Genomic DNA, 14,783 nt, shown 5'->3' with positions numbered 1-14,783 from the left:
AATACCAAGTTACCTTAAATGAAATTTTAAGATGTTCAAATGTATTAGCAGCCATCAACATTTTTCTGAATCACACTTTAGTTACATAGTTTTTATTTCAGCTCTGCACTGTTGTGCTCTGATTTTTGTACTGTTAATACGCAGTATGAAAATGGCTGAAGCTGCTTCCTGTTCCGTAGGGAATCACACCTTTGGAACACTGTTAAAAAGTGCCGAGAAATAGGTTGTTCTTAATGCTTATCATAAATTTATGGAGATGATCGGCTTTGAAGTTTTCTGAGCAACAGTATTAGGTACAGTTGAGACTTAAATGCATATTCGTGTACAGCGGTATCAGTGGCATAATAGCTTGGTAACTTATTGCAGTAAATGGTTTGCTGGTTCAAGCTTTGCCCAAATTAATTTCTTTTTCTTGTTCAATTTGACGCACCTACATCTTGTAATTGTAAAATTCATCTTCATTTTTAAGAATAATGATCATCATCCTGTTTTTAATTACATACTGCATGCAAAATTCTTGTTTTCATTCCAACTATAAATTAATTAACAATATTTTATGAAAGACTGTTAATAAAGGTTGCTTAAATTAAGAAAACATAACAATTTAACTTTTAAATTCTTTTATATCACAGATGTAGAAGTGTGTCATAGAAACAAGAAAAACAATCATTTTCACCGCATCAAGGAATACACAAATAAATGCATTTTTACAACCAATGTACCATTACCATATGAACCCAACAGATCTGATCTGGACTCAAGTTAAGGGGCTTGGCCCGAGAAATAACAAGACTGTTAAGCTGCCTGACATACTGAAACTAATGCACACACCTTTTTCACATGTCACTGCCAAAGACTGGCAGTATATAGAACGGCATGTCATAAAAGAGGCAGAGACAATGCGGTGCATGGATGGCTTTGTGGATTCTGTTGTTGATCGACTCGTTATCAATGTAGCTGATGACAGTTTCAGTACTGAAATGTATTTTCGGTATTCAGATAAGGAAGGAACTAGGAGATTACCAGATGACGGACTGTAATTAATACCTTCAGTGGCTTCAGTATTCAACAGTACAGTGACATCCCTGAGTATGCTTTTGCATCACACACAGCTCGCTCAAAAAAATTCCTCTGTATTTAAGTTCAGAATTTTCATCACTCTTGTTTGTAATTAGAACACTGTGTCAGGTGAGAATGAGAGCATTTTATGCTTGCTTTCTGGTCGCCTAAGAAGTGCACAGTAGTGCTGGAGTTTTGCCAAATATTATTTCATTCTCTTTAAACATTAAATGACATTCAAAGCTATATTGTTCCTTTGCCCATCTCATTTTATGTCTGAGCAAGGCTAGTTGGACTGCTGGTTGGCCAGTGCTGTCCAAGTTTAATGCACTGGTAAGGCTATTGTCCTGCACTTCATTGCTCAGTCTACGTGCATTTAACACAGCATAAAATGTATTCTTATGATTGTACTTGACTCTACTGGTGGTCACGATGTGGCTTCCGCTCCATGTGAAACGAAATCCAGTGAGATTGAAGCAAACACGGAAGAATACATGGTGTAATGTTTACATCAGGTTTATTCTTATGATGAACAGAGTATAGTTACAGAAATAAAATGTCCTTTTTTCCTTTTAACAAAGATTGATGATGTTTCTGACATTTTGTAAGTGCCCACAATTAATAATAAAATGTGATGTTAGTGGTTTCTGATCTTCACTGTTACAATAGTTGACAGTGTGCCTCAACCTTACATGTGGTGTATTACAAATAAAATGCATGGGGTCTACACTATTAGAGAGAGTAGGAATGTCATCAAACACAAACCATGAAAGTCACTCAACTGTGTTTTCCACAGACTGGCAATATACCAAACACTTCTGTACAGCATCTGAAGTTTAATTACATCACACTGGTGGAAGGCATGCTGAATACCATTCCACAGCCTATAAACACACTAGCATATATGTGTTTGTTGAAATTTTCCATCTTTTGGGTGTGCTTCCAGTATACTATTAATTCTCATTCCAGTATTTCAGCTGACAACCCTGCAACTATTCCAAGATGAGTTGCCTGCAGTATTTTTAAATCGCTTTACACAATATTGCAAAGCAACTGCACGTTAGTAACAAGACCATCAGTCACAGATAAAACTTTACATCTCTAAGGGTAAAACAAAGCAAGTGCAGAGGCAGCTAATGCACAGTGCTTATGAAGTATTTGGTTGATTATTATGGATGGCATATGCTGAAATGCCTGGCAGTGAAGAGACAGAATGATACTTCCTTTGAGAGCATAGACTTTAAATGGGGGTTTCCATAATTCTTCAGGCTGGAAACCCTCATCTCGGTTGAGCAGGTTATGTGGTGACTGTATTTCCACAGCTTCCTTGACCACCTAATCCCAGTAGAATGAGTGTATTTCCACTGGCCAACTTATTGGGCTGTAAAAGGCAGGAGTGTGTGTGTGTGTGTGTGTGTGTGTGTGTGTGTGTGTGTGTATTTTTATTGCCCCAGTGCGTATTGTTTGCCCCATGTACCTTTCACCACACAAAGAATTTCATATATACATGCCTCTCATTAAAGCATATCAGCCTTCATAAATCCCAGAAGGGCAGCGGCCTGGGCCAGTGGAAGGAAGATTATATCTTTCATGCTGCTGCATTATTCTTGCAATGTTTGAAGAAATATTTCCCACGCACAATAGAAAGGCTGTAGTTTTTACATATCTATCTTCTTGCTTTTCTTGTGACTGGTCTGGAGTTTTTGCTTGCAGAGCTCTTTCAATTTGATGCCTTGTATGTCCATTCCCATGCAACATTTCTTCCAAGTGTGCATGCTCACTCTATAGGCTATCAGTGTTGGACACTATATGAGCCCTATGTACTAAAGTTTTAAGTACACTCATAGTTTGCAAAGGATGGTGGCAGCTAGACATCTGCAAGTATAAATCAGTATGTGTGGGCTTACTGTAAACGTAATGTCAGAAAGACCCATCTCCTTACATCCAGAAACAGTAGCAGCCATTCATTTCTTGTTCCAGTGTAAATTTGATATTTTCATGAACGGAATTTGGACTCACCATGAGGCCAAACTATGAATGTGTCACTGACGATATCTCCAGAACACGTCGGTTTTTAAAACTACAGTGTTGAGTGTTTTCTCTCCCCCCCCCCCCCCTCCCCCCCTGCCTCTCCTTCAAAACTTCCACAAATAAATTACCTAACATTGGTGAGAGAGGACTGCCCATAGTGACACCATCATTCTGTTCAAAATAGTGCTTATCAAATAAAAAATGGAGCTTAGGGCATGCTAGCCATTACATCATCTTCAAACTTGCTATTAATCAATGACAAATGTCGACAACAGGCACTTTTGGTGATTAGGGAAACAACATTAAGGCAGACAATTATATCAAAGTTTTTGTCCTCCTAACAAAATCTGCTGAATTACCGATGTGCTGTTCACACTTTTAGGACATAGCGTTTACCATAATACCACCCATATTGATTTACACTTTGAGGCATTCTGCTGCCACCATCCTTTGCAAACTGTAAGTGTACCTAAAACGTTACTACATAGGTCTATGTATGTTACACACTGACAGCCCATAGAATGAACTGGTACACTTTTAAGAAAACTTCCGTAAGAATAGGTATACAAATCATCAAGTTAAGATCAACCAAAAGAAGGGCAAGAAGAAAGAAATGTAAAATCTATGGCCTTTCTAATGTACTTGGGAAATATTTCTTCAAAAACCGTGAGAATAGTGAAAAAGCATAAAAAAGATTCTTCTTTCCTCTGGACAAGACGGCAGCTGTTCTGGGATCTGTGGAGGATGACCTGCATTCACAAAAGGTGGTATATATGTGATTCCTTCCGAGTGTGGTTTTGTTTACTATCTTCAACTTTTGTACTCCTGTCTTACACACAACTGAGGAGTATTATGGTATATTGATAATTTTTACTTTAGGGACCGTCTGAGTACAATTGAATGAAACCCAGTTTTCATGCCAGACGCATTTTGCCTTTATTTTCTGCAAGGCGTCTTCAGAGGCATCTTTATGAGGATACAAAACAAACACAACACTTTCAGAATACAAGATAACTCACAAGCTGCAAACTTACAAACACATTCAACAAACACACATAATGACAACATAACACAGAAAAGAACCAGATGGTACACTATGACTTACACACAAATTATCACATAGAGTTGCAAACATCCTAAAGAGACAGGCTTCCGAATAGCATATAAGACTGGGCAAACCCTCCAATCACACCTAAGCCAACCAACTACCAAGAGGGATAAATTTCAACGATCAGGAATATATAAACTTGAATGTCAAAGTTGTAATGCAGTCTACATACGTGGGACATGGAGGAATTTTAAAACATGGTACAAAGAACATATCAGGTGTTGATCTTTGAACCATTCCACATTTGCAGAACATTTAAAACACCATAACCACCACCCTACACACACACACACACACACACACTATATATATATATATATATATATATATATATATATATATATATATAGTGGCCTTTACAAATGTCTGCTTGTGTCTGTGTATGTGCGGATGGATATGTGTTGTATGCGAGTGTATACCTGTCCTTTTTTCCCCCTAAGGTAAGTCTTTCCGCTCCCGGTATTGGAATGACTCCTTACCCTCTCCCTTAAAACCCACATCCTTTCGTCTTTCCCTCTCCTTCCCTCTTTCCTGATGAAGCAGCCGTTGGTTGCGAAAGCCACAAAGATAATGAGACTTACCAAACAAAAGCGCTGGCAGGTCGATAGACACACAAACAAACACAAACATACACACAAAATTCAAGCTTTCGCAACCAATGGTTGCTTCATCGGGAAAGAGGGAAGGAGAGGGAAAGACTAAAGGATGTGGGTTTTAAGGGAGAGGGTAAGGAGTCATTCCAATCCCAGGAGCGGAAAGACTTAGCTTAGGGGAAAAAAAGGACAGGTACACACACACACACACACACACACACACATCCATCTGCACATACACAGACACAAGCAGACATTTGTAAAGGCAAAGAGTTTGGGCAGAGATGTCAGTTGAGACGGAAGTAAAGAGGCAAAGATGTTATTGAAAGACAGGTGAGGTATGAGCGGCGGCAAATTGAAATTAGCGGAGATTTAGGCCTTGCGGATAACGAGAACAGAGGATATACTGAAGGGCAAGTTCCCATCTCCGGAGTTCTGACAGGTTGGTGTTAGTGGGAAGTATCCAGATAACACGGACGGTGTAACACTGTGCCAAGATGTGCTGGCCATGCACCAAGGCATGTTTAGCCAAAAGGTGATCCTCATTACCAACAAACACTGTCTGCCTGTGTCCGTTCATGCGAATGGACAGTTTGTTGCTGGTCATTCCCACATAGAAAGCTTCACAGTGTAGGCAGGTCAGTTGGTAAATCACGTGGGTGCTTTCACACGTGGCTCTGCCTTTGATCGTGTACACCTTCCGGGTTACAGGACTGGAGTAGGTGGTGGTGGGAGGGTGCATGGGACAGGTTTTACACCGGGGTCGGTTACAAGGGTAGGAGCCAGAGGGTAGGGAAAGTGGTTTGGGGATTTCATAGGGATGAACTAACAGGTTATGAAGGTTAGGTGGACGGCGGAAAGACACTCTTGGTGGAGTGGGGAGGATTACATGAAGGATGGATCTCATCTCAGGGCAGGATTTGAGGAAGTCGTATCCCTGCCGGAGAGCCACAGAAGAACCCCAAAAGTGCCCCACTTGTGACAGGATACTTTCCGGGACTGGATCAGACTCTGAATGTGGCTCTCCAGCAGGGATACGACTTCCTCAAATCCTGCCCTGAAATGAGATCCATCCTTCATGAAATCCTCCCCACTCCACCAAGAGTGTCTTTCCGCCGTCCACCTAACCTTCATAACCTCTTAGTTCATCCCTATGAAATCCCCAAACCACCTTCCCTACCCTCTGGCTCCTACCCTTGTAACCGCCCCCGGTGTAAAACCTGTCCCATGCACCCTCCCACCACCACCTACTCCAGTCCTGTAACCCGGAAGGTGTATACGATCAAAGACAGAGCCACGTGTGAAAGCACCCACGTGATTTACCAACTGACCTGCCTACACTGTGAAGCTTTTTATGTGGGAATGACCAGCAACAAACTGTCCATTCGCATGAACGGACACAGGCAGACAGTGTTTGTTGGTAATGAGGATCACCCTGTGGCTTAACATGCCTTGGTGCACGGCCAGCACATCTTGGCACAGTGTTACACCGTCTGGGTTATCTGGATACTTCCCACTAACACCAACCTGTCAGAACTCCGGAGATGGGAACTTGCCCTTCAGTATATCCTCTGTTCTCGTTATCCGCCAGGCCTCAATCTCCGCTAATTTCAATTTGCCGCCGCTCATACCTCACCTGTCTTTCAACAACATCTTTGCCTCTGTACTTCCGCCTCAACTGACATCTCTGCCCAAACTCTTTGTCTTTAAATATGTCTGCTTTTGTCTGTATATGTGTGGATAGATATGTGTGTGTGTGCGCGCGAGTGTATACCCGTCCTTTTTTCCCCCAAGGTAAGTCTTTCCGCTCCCGGGATTGGAATGACTCCTTACCCTCTCCCTTAAAACCCACATCCTTTAGTCTTTCCCTCTCCTTCCCTCTTTCCTGATGAAGCAACCGTTGGTTGTGAAAGCTTGAAATTTTGTGTGTGTGTTTTTTAATTGTGTCTATCTACCAGCGCTTTCCCGTTTGGTATATATAAAGAGGGAATAGAAATGTAATATGAAGAAAATCATCTATGCAACCTGTAAGTAGAATTTAAAATATTTCAGCATTATAGCAAAAACCAACCACCAGAACTGTTTATAACCTATAGGTACATTGCCCCAAAATGTAAAACTAAATAGTAAAAATGTGTTCATATTATTCCAGGCCACTGAAGATTCCTTGCACAGAATGAAGGCAAAGCGGGTAAGGCACAAAAATTGTGTATCATTCAGTTGTAGTCAGACAGCCCAGCAAGTAAAAATTATCAATATACCGTAATATTACATTGAGGAAGACAAGACTACAAAAGTTGAAGATGTTAATACAGCAATGTCAAGCATTCCCTATCAACATGTACAAAAGATGCAAGAAAATACATCTGAGACTTCATAAGATGATGCAGCACATAAAATTCAACAAAACATGCAAAATAAACGATTTAATTCCAAGTTATATTAATGTAAAAGTTAAGAACATTTCTACAGTGGCACAGAAGTCAAAAACAATTGCAGAATGATGTTGGTTGCTAAATGAAATTAAGATGCTATAGTCGAAAAAATAGTACCATACCTAAACATGATGCTCTATGAGACTCATCTAGAATTGGCACAAAACGTAGGAAATCCCACAGTTCTCATCACACTAAAAGAAAAAAACTGGACACAACACATACACAGCAGTGAAACATTTACAAAACAAGCATAAACAGAAAATAATGAAACTACCAATAAAAAAGACAAAAAAATATATTTACATTCTAAATGTGAAATCACAAGAGCACCAATACACATACTACTCATGTTTAGTTAATCTATCAGAGACAGAACTACACAAAAAAGAAAAAAATGATCTTGGAAAAAGGGTTGAAACACTGTGCCAACAGAAAAGTAAACAACCAATACATAGAAAATCTCAAAGTAGAAGCCGAACACATCCTTGCATGTGAAGGACAACAAAATAATTGTGAAATAAACATAGGAGTGACAAGAGAACTAGTAAAAAAGGAATAAAAGGCATAATAAAACAAACACAGCAAACATACAGTAAGAACAATGAAACAGAAACAGCTACCATGAAAAGGTTAAAACTAAACTTCATAAACAACAACATACTAATAGCAAGAGCAGACAAGGGAAATGTAGCCGTACCCATGGACAAAGAGCAATACACCACAAAAACCAAGGAACACATAAATACCAACACCATACAGAAATTGAAGTCAGATCCAGCTACACGATTGAAGGCAAACCTGAAACGAACATTGAAAAACATTGAACACACACTCACAGACAAACAGAAACACTACATAGCATAGAAAAACCCACAAGCACCAACACACTGCAGCCAACTAAAGGTACACAAAGATGGTACACCAAGCCAAGAAAGCCCCAACATACCACATTGCCAAACACCTCCAAAAGTTAATTACAAAACACTATAAAACAGAACACAACAGAACAGTGATAAACACAGGAAACCTAATAGAACACACCCAGAACGTACAGATACCACACACAGCACCACTGATTTCATTCGACAAAAAATTTGTATACCTCCATCCCTACCACAGAAACAATAGAAATCATAGAACGAAATCTCACATCCTACAGCAACATCACCACAGAAGCAAAAAAAGAAATAACAAATATGCTCACATTGACAACTGAACAAAACTACTTTCAGTTCAAATGAATATTATCTACAAAGGGATGGACTGCCCATAGGATCCCCAATATCAGGAACATTAGCAAACATTTTCATGTCATTTAGAAAATCTGATATTTGAAAAGATAACCACTAATGAAAGTTTCAAAATCATATATTGGTACAGATAAGTGGATGACATTATTTGTCTGGTAGATGAGCCATGTGAAAAAATAGATGAAATCCACTCAGAAATCAACAAAGCACATCAGAACATAAAATTCACATTTGAAAAAGAAAAAAAAAAATATTCTTGACATAACAATAAGAAAAGTAAATGGCAAACATACATGCTTAGAAAACCAACAGTAATGCATTCCACATCTAATCATCCCCACAACCAGAAGCTTGCAGCACTAAGCCATATGTTACATAGATTAAACAGGATCCCACTCAACAAGAGAAACTATGAAAAAGAAATTAGCACAATAATACAAATAGCTAGGAACAATGGGTACGACACACATGTAGTAGGCTCAATCAAAAAAATAAAAACACAAATACAAAACAAACAAAACACTTCTAGAATACAAGATAACTCAGAAGCTGCAAACTTACAAACACAATCAACAAACACACATAATGACATCACACAGAAAAGAACCAGATGGTACACTATGACTTACAAACATAAATTAATACACAGAGTTGCAAACCTCCTAGAGAGACAAGACCTCCAGATAGCATATAAGATCGGGCAAACCCTCCAATCATATCCAAACCAACCAACTACCAAGAGGGATAAATTCCAATCATCAGGAATATAGAGGGTGATTCTCAAAGATATATGCAAATATTTTAATATGTAATTCCACAAGTAAAACTAAAGAAAGAAGTTCATATAAAAATAGGTCCACAAATGTTTAGTTATGGATAATAAAAGATTTTGCCTGAAATTTAGAAAGTTCGCTATTATGAAGCCATCGCAAAACTGTACGAGGTTAAAGTAAAGCACAATTTCCATTTATTTTATTGTTATTGACCTGGTGAATCTAATAAAACATGTCCCAGACGTGTATCTGCAGTAGTTTCCCAGAACATGCAGAGAAGCAAAGAAGTGATTTCATAAATTTTTTAATTTATTAACTACTTTGCCCAATTTGTTTATTAAATTCCAAACAATTGCACAAAGTTTTCAACAGAAGTTGTTGAGACTTTAATTTTGGAAAAATGATGGTAATAACGTTAACTGTAATATTGTACCTGCCAATCTACTAGTAACACCAGTCTACATTCAACCAGAATGATATTTCCTATTTGCTTATTTTTGTATCAGATAATTTGCTCTTCATTAATACCATAGCACACAAGAATTCATGTTGAACCAGAAAATCAAAACTCAGCATTAAGGAAATTGTACAGTGATCATACAAATTCACAGTACATTCACAATAAATGTTCATGAACAGATTTTATTGCTCATTTCAGTTTCACAGGGTTGTTCTTAATTTCGTCTATTGCATTCATAATGCGAGCAAGTAATTCCTCATTTGTATTGACTTTGACCTCATAAAATATGTCTTTCATCCATTCCCATACACAAAAATCCATTGGTGTTAAAATGAGCGATCTGGGTGGCCACAGACGTGTAGCACCACGACCAATCCATTTCTGGGGGAAATGTTCACTTAAATGTGTAGTAACGGCATTCATGAAATATGAAGGAGCGCCGTCATGTTGAAAATACATTTGCAATCACATAGCAAGTGGAACATCTTCGAGCAAGTGGGGCATTTCTCACTTCAAGGAACTGTAAGTACGTCTTGCCAGTTAGACATTCTGGGAAAATGAATGGTCCAATAAAGTATGTGTTGATTGTACTACACCACACATTTACGCTAAATCGCTGCTGGAAATTATGTTGCACTGTTTCAAGTGAGTTTGCATCAGACCATACATGCTCGTTATGTAAATTGTTTATACCATTTCGAGTAAACTGTGCCTCATCAGTAAATGCACTTTTTGTATGGTGAGGATACAGATTATTGTACTTCAGTTTACGCCATATCTTAGATTGTGAAATGCCTAATCACTGAGAGATACGTTGTGTACTGGTACGCAGGATATGTTGAACAGTGCCCATAATATTCTCATCATTGTCTTCACATACTGAATGATCATACTGATTATGAACGCTAGGTAGAGAACCTGTCTCTTGAAACATTCGAAATACTCCACTAATGGTTCATGCATTCGGAATCCTCTGAGTTGGTTGACATACGGAATATTTGTTAACTGCAGCTGTAACATTACCATCACATTTGCCATAAATGAACACCATGTTGGAGTATTCCTGTCGTAAATTTGAAAGGCATCCCTATTTCACAAATAATCTACAAGCTACAACAGTTACTATGTGGTTTCACTTAAATACACTGTTATTGTTACATTATTTCACTGAACAATACAGAAAACTAACTACTCTCAAGGTTAGGAAACGACTGAAACAATTCAATAATGGTCGTCAACAATAACATAAATGTTTCTACATTCTTAATGGAAAGTAAACAAATTTACTTGTATAATAATCTTTGGTTCTCTGGGTGTTCTGGGAAACTACTGCAGATACACGTCTGGGACATGTTTTATTAGATTCACCGGACAAATAACAACAAAATAAATGGAAACCATGCTTTACTTTAACCTTATACAGTTTTGCAATGGATTAATATTAGGGAAGTTGCTAAATTTCAGGCAAAATCTTGTTTTAGCCATAACTCCATAACTAAATATTTGCGGACCTATGTTTATATGAGCTTTTTTCTTTTGTTTTAGTTGTAGAATAACCCATTAAAATATTTGCATATCTTTGTGAATCACTCTGAATAAACATGACTGTAAAAGTTGTGATGCAGGAATTTTAAAACATGGTAAAAAGAACGTAACAGGTGTTGGAAGTACGAAACAAACCATTCCACATTTACAGAACATTTAAAACACAATTACCACCATCCCTAAACATGGAACAAGACATTAAAATAATGGGAATAATCTTATACAAATGCAAGAAAACTTCCACATTCAGAAAGCCATAGATGAAAACAAACGTGATAAATGAGCAAACGTACATCAGTACAGGCTCCCTACAACACTTAATAAAAGAAATGATGAGATAAAAATTGTCCCTCACAAATAAGAAAAAATTCCCTCTCCCTTCGCCTTCTGGACACACACACACACACACACACACACACACACACACACACACGGATACACAATCAGATCACATATACTTCAAAAATCACACTCGAAAGTTGGCAAGAACATTCGATCTTCGGCAATAACATTTAAAAGTTGGTAACACAAACCAAAACATTGCTCAAAACAAGTGTTCAGTTCCTAGTGCTGTGAAATGTGGAAAAAAGCCACAAGTGGTAATTATAAGAACAGAAACGTAATATGTAGATAATCCTTCATGCAACCTGTAACTAGAATTTAAAATATATCTACATCATAGCATAAACCAACCACCATAACTGTTTATAGCCTATAGGTACATTGCACCAAAATGTAAAATTAAATAGTAAAAATATGTACATATTCCAGGCCACTGAAGATGACTTGCAGAGAATACAGGTGAAATTCGTATGGCATGAAAATTGTGTTTCATTCAGCTGTGGTCAGATGGTCCAAAATGTAAAAATTACCAATTATTATATACACTAGGGTCTTATGTGCTCGTGTCACAGCTGTAGAACACGACAAAGAGAGGAATTAAAAACGAATACACATTAATCCCAATCTACATCTACATTTATACTCTGCAAGCCACCCAGCGGTGTGTGGCGGAGGGCACTTTACGTGCCACTGTCATTACCTCCCTTTTCTGTTCCAGTTGCGTACGGTTCGCGGGAAGAATGACTGTCTGAAAGCCTCCGTGCGCGCTCGAATCTCTCTAATCTTACATTCGTGATCTCCTCGGGAGGTATAAGTAGGAGGAAGCAATATATTCAATACCTCATCCAGAAATGCACCCTCTTGAAACCTGGTGAGCAAGCTACACCGCGATGCAGAGCGCCTCTCTTGCAGAGTCTGCCACTTGAGTTTGCTAAATATCTCCGTAACGCCATCACGGTATATGCCTAAAAACAAGGAGAGGGAGAAAGGTCTATAAAATACGCCACAAAGAAACGGAGGTCATGAACTAAAAATTAAATGGCCTTCGCAATATCGTTACAATGTATAAAAAGTAAACATGGTTGACAGCCCAAACGTCGTTTGCTAAAATGGCCAATAACAGACGGCAAAAACAAACGAGAATGTAAGCGGTTACAAAAAGGGTATTCCATCAGGAAGTGGCGGATCAGCAGAAGCTGAGTGCAGTGAGTACAAAGTGGTGTGGGAGCACCACTTAACAAATGGCGATGGCTAAAAAGTCAATGCCTGATACACAACCTAGCAAAAATTAACTCACGGGGATAGGGTCAAGAGGTGGTCATCCAAGCTGCCAGGAGATGCTTAAAAACCCGGAGCTTGTTCCCATGAAAGGAATACCAGTGGTGATGGCAAAGTGACATCACCTGCTGACAGGCGGCAACACAGAGATCATCGGAGGGAATATAAGAATTAGCGGGCTGAGGTACGAGGACTACAGTCTTGGTAGCAGCCTCAGCTCCTTCGTTTCCTGTCAGAGCGATGTGCCAGCTTTCCTAGAGCTGTTACACTAGGGGATGGATCGTGTAAGGCACACAAAGGCTTTGAAGGGCACTGAGGGAGTCTGAGAAGATGACACAATTGAAAAGCCTGTCTCTCCGGATGTACTGCGTGGCCTGATACAGGGCGAAGAGCTCTGCTGTAAATACTGAGAAATGTTCCGGAAGCTGTTGGTGCCATGACGAAGCCACACCTGACACCACCGTCAGAACAAAAACTATCAGTGTACACAAAGGTCCTATTGCAAAGGTTGTGAAGCTTACAGCGATACAGTGAGGCTGGAGTACTGTCCTTAAGAAGCAAATGAAGGCCAGTGTGAACCAGGGCTGCTGCACAAAGCCAAGGTGGTGAAGGGTTTACACCCACCGTGAAAGTTGCAGGTAGTGTGAAGTTAAGCTGCCAGAACAAGAGCCGAAACCGAACTCCACAGGAGGTAACAGAGAAACATAGGATGGGTGGCCACACATGGCATACAAATGGCATAAATACCTGCTAAGAAGGTCATGGTGGTAGGACAGTGGTAGTTCACCACTTCTGCATACAGACTCTCAACTGGGCTACTGTAAAAGGTGCCACTGGCTTAACGGATGCCATAGTGGTGGATAGTATTGAGACGGCATAAGAGGGGACGGATGCGAAGATGCATACATGAAACACCCATAGTCTTGTTTCAAACAGACAAGGGACCAGAACAAATGGAGGAGGGTGGTTTGATCTGCTCTCCAGAAAGTACCACTGAGGGCATGTAGGACACCGAGGGACTGTGTACAACGGCCTGACAAGTAAGACATGTGGGAGGACCAAGAAAGTTTCCTATAGAGCATGAGCACCAGGAATTTTGTAGTTTCAACAAATGGAACAGAAACGGGCCCAAGATGTAAAGACAGTGGAAGAAAGCAATTGTGCCACAAGAAATCCATACAAACGGTTTTGTCAGTGGAAAAACAAAAGCAATTGTCAATACTCCCCGAGTAAAGACAATCCAGACATCACTGAAGACGCCACTCAATGAGACAGGTCTTTGGAGAACTGCAGTAGATGGCAAAATCATCAACGAAAAGGGAGCCAGAGATGCTCTGCAAGAGACAGGCCATTATAGGATTAATGGCAATAGCAAAGATGACGACGCTCAGGACGGAACCCTAAAGCACATCGTATTCCTTGATAAAGGCGTCCAACAAGGCAGAACCCACACGTACCTTGAAAATGCTATCTTTGAAAAATTCCTGAAGGAAGCAGAGCAGGTGGTCATGGAAGCCCCACATGTGGAGAGAACGGAGGATACCGGTCCTCCAGCAGGTGTCTTAGGCTTTCTCCAAATTGAAAAACACGGGTGCAGTCTGAGATTTCCACAGAAAACCATTCATGACATGGGTGGACAAAGTGACGAGATAGGTAACTGCAGAACTGTGTGCTCGAAATCCGCACTGTGCAGTGGTTAGTAAATTGTGAGATTCGAGCCATCATATGTTCCATCACCTTGGAAACACAGCTGGTGAGAGAAATGAGGTGGTAGCTCGAAGGAATGTTTGTGCCCTTAACGGGCTTAGGTATGGGTATGACAGTGGCTTCGTGCCTCTGTCTCGGAAACGTGCCCTCTGGCCAGATGCGGTTGTACGTATTAAGTAGAAAATGCTTGCCTGCAAGA

General features: G+C 39.7%; 1 protein-coding gene across 4 annotated transcripts in view; it reads left to right on the top strand.

Moving 5' to 3' along the window:
• The window catches only part of LOC126424539 (disheveled-associated activator of morphogenesis 1), a 456,338-nt gene that overhangs the window by 412,715 nt on the left and 28,840 nt on the right, over positions 1–14,783 (top strand). The window lies entirely within an intron of this gene.

This window comes from Schistocerca serialis, chromosome 10 (assembly GCF_023864345.2).
Source record: "Schistocerca serialis cubense isolate TAMUIC-IGC-003099 chromosome 10, iqSchSeri2.2, whole genome shotgun sequence".
NCBI classification, from domain to species: domain Eukaryota; kingdom Metazoa; phylum Arthropoda; class Insecta; order Orthoptera; family Acrididae; genus Schistocerca; species Schistocerca serialis.
This window is presented reverse-complemented; position numbering and strand designations above follow the sequence as displayed.